Raw genomic sequence first — 7398 nt, forward strand, 5'->3', positions numbered from 1 at the left:
AGAATCGGTAACCGGAAAAATGAAAACAGAAACGGTACAAAAATCCAAAAACAAATTTGGCCTTTTCAGCTCAAGCTTTCGAATTTAGAGAAATACTCCTACCTTGTATCAGCACTTTACCTTCGGTAACTACTGTATGCAGAAACTCTATCCCAGACCAATCTCAATAGCCCAACGTCACCTATCGGGCCAGCAGCCACAGCCCACAGGTGACAGGTGAGCAGTGGACTCTGAAATTGAACAGAACTTTCAAGCGGCAGGTCTAAAACTAAGCTGTCGACACGTGATTCCATTCTTAAGGAAAAATATTTCGTGCAAACCACCTCTTCGATGAAAACAGTAACAGAAGGGAATAGAAATTGAATAGAACTTTGGGTGTTTTGCCTACAACAATGTGCATTAAACAACAAATGTATCCAATACACCACAACTTGAGCAGGTTTATACATAATAGCATCACCCACGAAAATGTCAACATTGGCATAACGCCCCAATTCCATCAACAGGGATAGAAGCTCTTAGCACTAGTAGCTGTGGATCAACACACGGCACACACGAACACACGCACACATACAAGCAGCAATCCCAACAACACAGATACTACCATGAGCAGTTTGATAGTTACTCATGGGAATACAAGCTTCTTTTTCTTTTTCTTTTTCTTTTTGTTTTTCTTAAGCAGGAGCCTTCTCCCATGATCATGGCAAAAACTAACAGTGGGCGTACATCACTTGCCATCCTTGCTGCCACTGAAAAGATAACCGAGTGAAGAGCCACCACCTGGAGCAGCTTGCACCTTGGTTGACGGACGGTCCTGCAGCATCGCACAACAGCTAATGTCAGCAAATGCACAAATATTTCAAGGTAGAGATTTTGCAACTGCCTTTGTGCATTTTCAGCCACAAACTAAGAACGTTAACAAACAGTCTGTTTGGATAAATGGCCATAAAGATTCCGTCATCATATACCAGACTATTCACTATGAGAGTAGAAGTGCATAAGCAAAGAACAAAAAGAATTGAAGGGGCTATCCATGTGGATATTCTAAGGACAAATAACCAAGTAGATATATTAATGCAAATTGCATCAGCCTGTGACATTGAAATGTACTGGTGCAGAAATTTGAAAGTTTTGGATTACTGCAAGGCATAAGTAAACCCACAAGTTGAACTCTTGTCAACACATACCAACAGACAACGGATCTTATTCTGGCAGGTATTAATGGCATACTAGGACTAACAACCATTATTGCTATAATGTCAAATATCAGGCTCTTATTAACTGTCGATGATTACTAAGATTCCAACACAGAAAAAGGGCCAAACATAAAAGTACAAAAAGGTGAGATCAGTAGAGAGAACTTGTCAATGTAACCATGTTTCATATAAATGTAAATGTAGAACACAGCACCGTAATCATATTATGAAGGGTGCTTCTTGCAGCAAAACCTAAACAAGTACTTCTGGATCATAGGCTATGAACAAACTATGAGCAAGAGCAGATAGAAACTTTTTCTTGCTCCACCTGCACAGCACTCAATTGGTGCTCCAAAATAGCATAATCAAAATGTTAAGTGTCAATGGATACTGACCGTAAGGAAATTTCCACAGTTCTGCCCTTCAGCTCTTATGTAATTGTTTGATTGAGTAACTTTGAATACCAGCAGGGATATCTTTTAGTCTCTCTGCAGAGGATGGAGGAGTTGACTTTTGGGGTGCAGGCTTCTCAGCTGGTTTTGGAGCTTCGTCACTGCCAAAGAGATAGCCCAAGGAACTCTGACCACCTCCACTGCTAACACCACGACCCATCTTACCGAAGCTTTTCAATTAATCTGCAAAATCAGTTTCAAATGTTGGAACCAAAAAGCTCAAGCAGCATGCAACACAATAATAAAGTTCCAAAGACAGCATCCATGCTTAAAACAACCAAAGCAGTTTCACTGGTGCTCTTTTATTTGTCCCTACAAACACTTTACCTTAAAGCTGTTCTGTTATCAGCATCTAGTGACTCGATTTCCTAAGCTAAGGGAGGTCGGCAATAGCACATTACACCAATAATGATTTAGTACCTTCCTCCCAAAGAGAATGCAATTCTAGGTGTATTCTCGATTGAAGTACCTAAAGTTTTGGCTAAATATATAGATACAAATATTAATGCTTATGACATCAAATATATATATATTATATAAAAGTATGTTTCATGACGAAATTAATGGTACCTATTTTGTAAGGTAAATATTAGTATTTTTTTATATAAACTTGGTCCCCCTTGACATACAACATAGCACTATTCCAGAATTGCATCATTTTTGGGACGGAGGGCGTATATGAGTAGGCACATATAAGGGAAGAATTTAACTGCTGATTAACCACCATACTCTCAACCGCACCCCCAGCCCCCACCCCGAAAAAAGAGAAATTACTAAGGTGTATGATTCTGATTGAGTCCATAAAACTGAAACCATTACTTAACTGCGGTTTGATACTTTTGTTTGCTTCCTTTTCAAGCAATGTTGTTGAACCACATACAAGGAATAATAAACTAGTGCAACAAGATTTGCTCAATTATTGGTTAAGAGAAAAGTGCTACGCGGCTAAAGAAATTGGTCAGGTACAGCCTATTGATGTATCCACCTCAACCCCCTCCTGATGGATAAGTCACTGATAGCGGCAGCAAACAACAAATTATAGCATATAGAACTTCCCATCTATAGTGACACGCAAGGCCAATTGGGCAACTGGCACTGTTCCAACATAAATTCCATTCGTCATCGTCACACCGACATGAGAAAACCTTACACGAAACTAAATTTGCGGCGTGCAACCAACAATTCAGGAACAGATTCAGCGAATCTCTGAGCCTAATCCCGAACCCACGACAGGTAACTATGGCAAAGCGAGCAACAGATCCCCGCCAAATCTTCACGTTGGGATCTGAATCCGCGCATTGCGAGCCCAGATCACAGCGTGAAGGCAGCAACAACGAGGCGAGGCGAGGCTCGAACGCCGACACATTCCGTAGACCTCGAGCAGCAAATTCAGGCGAAGATCCTAACCCCATTCGCCCGACTCACAACAGCGAGAAGCCGCGCACAGTGCCGCCGCATCAGGCAGGCCGTCCTAGTTAGACCCCGAACCGCCGGACTCCGCGCCTAGAATTTCGGAACAAATTTCTACCGGATCGCCCGAATGGCGGCAACGGGGAGTGGGAATCGGGAGCTGGCCAAGGCACGGGGCCAGATTTGGCGAAGGACACGCACCTTCGTTGCCGGATCCGGGAGGAGGAGGCGGGGGATCCCGCGGCCACCTGCCCAGAGCCGCAGGAGGGGAAGAAGGCACGGACCACGAAGGGCCTCCCATGGTTGGCTCCCGGCGTCTTTATTTTAGTGGGTGGAACTTTTGCGCTGCACACCCTCAGGTATTCGATAATCAGATTTCATCGTTGTTACCTTTGACATTGACAAGCTAACCGGCGAAATGGTGATGGATGATTTACAACTGGGGAAAAATTAGATGGTAGGTAGGGATGCAAATTCATCCCTGACAAAACCTAAAATCAATGATTGTAAAATTTTTATATACTATATATATATATATATATATATATATATATATATATATATATATATATATATATACTATATATATATATATATATATATAATATATATATATATATATATTCCATGATATTAGGTGGTAGGTAGGTAGGGGGTGCAAATGCATCCCTAAAAATATAAATTCAATTATTTTAATTTAAAATAAAATTTTACTATATATACATTCTATGATATAAGTCTATGCACCACAAGGTAGGTACTCCTCTAATTTGCTTAAACTTTTTCACTGATTTACATATTACAACAATCACATCAAATTTTGTGGCTTTAGTGAAACCTAGCTGTTTGAATGGTTACAATAATATTTATGTGGGTTGATTTTAATCTGATAGAAACTTTAGTAATTGATTCGTCAATGCATATTCGGTGTTTCTCACGCCTAAATATGGATCGTTATGTTTGTTAGTTCTCAATAAGTAAGGGACAAAAGATAAAGTGTTTCCTAGCATGTTTTGGTAGGCCACACAAAAACGTTAGGCCCCAATGTTAGGTGCTTGCTTTGGATTTTGATCAACCAGTATGGCTAGATGATAGAGGGGGAGCAGATTTTTATAATGATAATAAGTTAAGGCACGTTTTGACCTATAAAAAGCTAGAGACTCTACACAATCCATCATTGTGCTCTTTCTCTTTAATTACCTTCGCTCTGACAATTGATAAAAACAATGTGACAAGAAGATGGTAATAGAGAGGACACACGATCCATTTAGCTTTACCTTTTCAATAGACTTGAACATATTTTGTTAAATCTATGAAAGCAACAATAAAAAGGCCTAAGCTTAATTTATGCTACGGTTTTGCCTGGTTATGTTACATTTTTAATTACTAAGCCATGCTATTGAAACTACTTTCGTTGTTTACATGTCATATTAGGTTTGTCCTAAGAACAATATTCCTAACTCTGATCATCAATTTCAAAAAAAATCATGTAGTTTCACAACATATGAACCACATAATATGAATTCTTATAGTGAATCTAAAAACATAAACCTTATTTTGTTAACCTATATATTAAAAACACTGATGGTTAAAGATAGAAATATTTGACTTAAGACAAAACTAATATGGACATGTAAAAAGCAAAGTATAATGGTCTCTCAATTACCAACAACTAATAGAGCCTATCCAAAATTACAAATGATTACAATTTATATATATGTGCTTAGATATACTATTCTCTGGTATTTTTTTCTTATATGTAAGGATTAAGAATTAATGCGTTTTCTTGCTCTGTTTATTAGGTGTGAAAGCAATTTCATTGGAGTAGCAGCATGCCATAGATTTGATGGCGAGAGGCATAGGCCTATTTGTTAGGTGTGTGCATTCAGGTTTGTATCAGGTGGGTATGATGGAAGGTGATTGGTTGCAACAAACTTGCAAGTTGCTTAGGTGGATTAAGAGAGCTACATGTAGGTGCACAGGTAGCTTTCGGGTGGGGTGGCCAGGGCGGGGTAGTGACAGAAGTATATCCAACAGAATTTAGGGTCTACATATTGCATTTCATTCTAAATTTCTAATATTATCTTTAAAAAAAGTATTTATCTCAGCTCCACCATGACTCTCCGCTTTGATGATGTAACGGAAATGCTGGGTCAGGGCGTCCGATTGTTCGGACACCCCATATTGCCGTGGATCGCGACGGTACGAACGGCCCAACTATCCCGGATGCCTCCTCCGATTGGCTGTTTGATAAAAAAGAAAAAAACATTCGACTGTCTCCTTCATTCACGGGTCTCTAGAAACATCATTCTCCAATCCCCACTCGCCGCCGAATTCCAATTCCACGCTCCACCGTGACCGTGCTCCCACAGCGGTCTCGACCGCGGCTGGCCTGACCGCCATCCTCCATCTCGACCTCGTCCGAGCGCCGCCGGCCGCCTTCCTCCCTCTCCATCGCCGTTCACCAACCATCGCGCAACTTCGGTTTGTCGCGCCCACCCAACCGCTTCCGTCCCTCTTGGACCATGCCCGAGCTAGGAGCGGCAACTAATCGGTCTCCGCCTCTCTTCCTCTCCACAAAGCTCGGTCTGTATCCTCCCTTGGTGACAGCATCCAGCGATGTAGACAAGATCGGGCAGGTGCAGCGCCGCCCACCTCTGCTGGTGCTGTTGGTGCTGTCGCGCACCTCAGGTCGGTCCCCATCGAGCCAAGGGCACCCACAAAGCGCGGCCCATGTTGGTGGTGCTCACGTGCTGCCGCTTAGCGCTAGCTCGCACTCCGAGGATGGAATCAACAGGCCTGGCCTCTCCCTCCCCTATGTTGCAAATGTAAGTGTTTTCAGATGTTATCAGAGGTATGTTGCAAATGTTTAATATGGATATTGCAAAAGTAGATCGGGATGTTGCATATGCTGCAAGTGTATCAGAGGCATGTTATAAGCGTTTGTTCAAAATGTTTTATTTGTTTTAAATGTATGTTGCAAGCATTTTTTATCTGCATGTTGCACATGTTTCACACATATGTGGCAAGAGTATGATCGAACTGTTTCAGCTCAGTCTTATGTTGCAATAAGTGTTTCCATGTTGCAAATTGCAAGTGGTCTATCTGGATGTTGCATATGTTTCACACAGATGTTGCAAGTATATATTACAGATGTTTCATCTGCTTCAGACTTATGTCGCATTCAAGTGTTTTATTTTGTAAGTGTTTCATATTTCAAAGGTATGTTTAGAGAGTCATGGGCAAACCCTGGGCGCTGGGGGAAGGGGCGCGGCGAGCCGAGAGCTGGCAGATGAGGCACACGGTGCACCTAGGGTCTTACGGACAGGGCGTGCTTGTCCTCATCCAGGCTTCCGGGTCCTGCCTGGGTGGAGAGAGGAGCGGTTCAAGGGAAGGAGTGGCGGGCGCAGTCAGGGGTGCGTCTGCGGAGCTCGGCGAGGTGGATAGGAGCGGGTGTAAGGTCGAGATGGTGACTAGAGGGGGGTGAATAGTCCTTTCTAAATTTAATTATGCCAGCTAACCGAAACAAATGTGGAATTAAAACAATCGGTCTAGCCAAGACTACACCCCTCTATTGAAGTTCACAAGCACCGTATAAAGATCCTAATTAGGCAACAAAGGTGTCAGGCTAGCTAGAGCTCACCTATCCAATTCTAGGAGCAAGGTCACACAAACCTATGCCACTAGTATTTTGCACACCGGGAGGCTCCTACACAATTCTAGTAAGCAAAAGCACAAAGCTCCTAAGCTCACTAGCAATGCTCAATAACAAGGCAACCAATGTCAAATTAGAGAACACAATTACTTATCTACACAAACTAAGAAATATGACTAACAAGGTTACACAAACCAAATTAGCCACGCAAGGGAGCTACTTCTATGCTACACAAGTAAGAAGGTAACTAGTGAGCTACACAAGCTAACTAGGGATGAAAACGGTATGGATATTTTCTGACTGTATTCGAAACTGAATCTGTTTAGAGGGGTTGAGATCTGTCCGTATCCGAGTTCGGATATCCAACATCTGATATCGTATCCGTATCCGAATACTCAAATCGCATATTTATGATGTCGATATCCAATCGTATCCTATCCGACATAGTTGACACTATCCGTATTCAAATCCGAATCTAGACAGAAATATGAAAACAAATATAATATCGGTGATATCCGTCCGTATCCGATCCGTTTTCATCCCTAAAGCTAACTAATTACAAGAGCAACTACACAAGCACAATGTATATGAAAGTAATTACAAGCTTGTGTAAGGGGATTGCAAACCAACAGGAAGAACAATGTTGATACGATGATTTTCTCCCGAGGTTTACGTGCTTGCCAAC

At 41.8% G+C, this 7398-nt stretch overlaps 1 pseudogene; it reads right to left on the reverse strand.

Annotated features, from left to right (window-relative positions):
• Positions 1–345: 345 nt before the first annotated feature.
• Positions 346–3386, reverse strand: LOC136508257 (protein SPIRAL1-like 3; annotated as a pseudogene).
• Between the last annotated feature and the right edge of the window lie 4012 nt (positions 3387–7398).

The sequence above is a fragment of the Miscanthus floridulus genome, chromosome 15 (assembly GCF_019320115.1).
Source record: "Miscanthus floridulus cultivar M001 chromosome 15, ASM1932011v1, whole genome shotgun sequence".
In the NCBI taxonomy this organism is placed as follows: Eukaryota; Viridiplantae; Streptophyta; class Magnoliopsida; order Poales; family Poaceae; genus Miscanthus; species Miscanthus floridulus.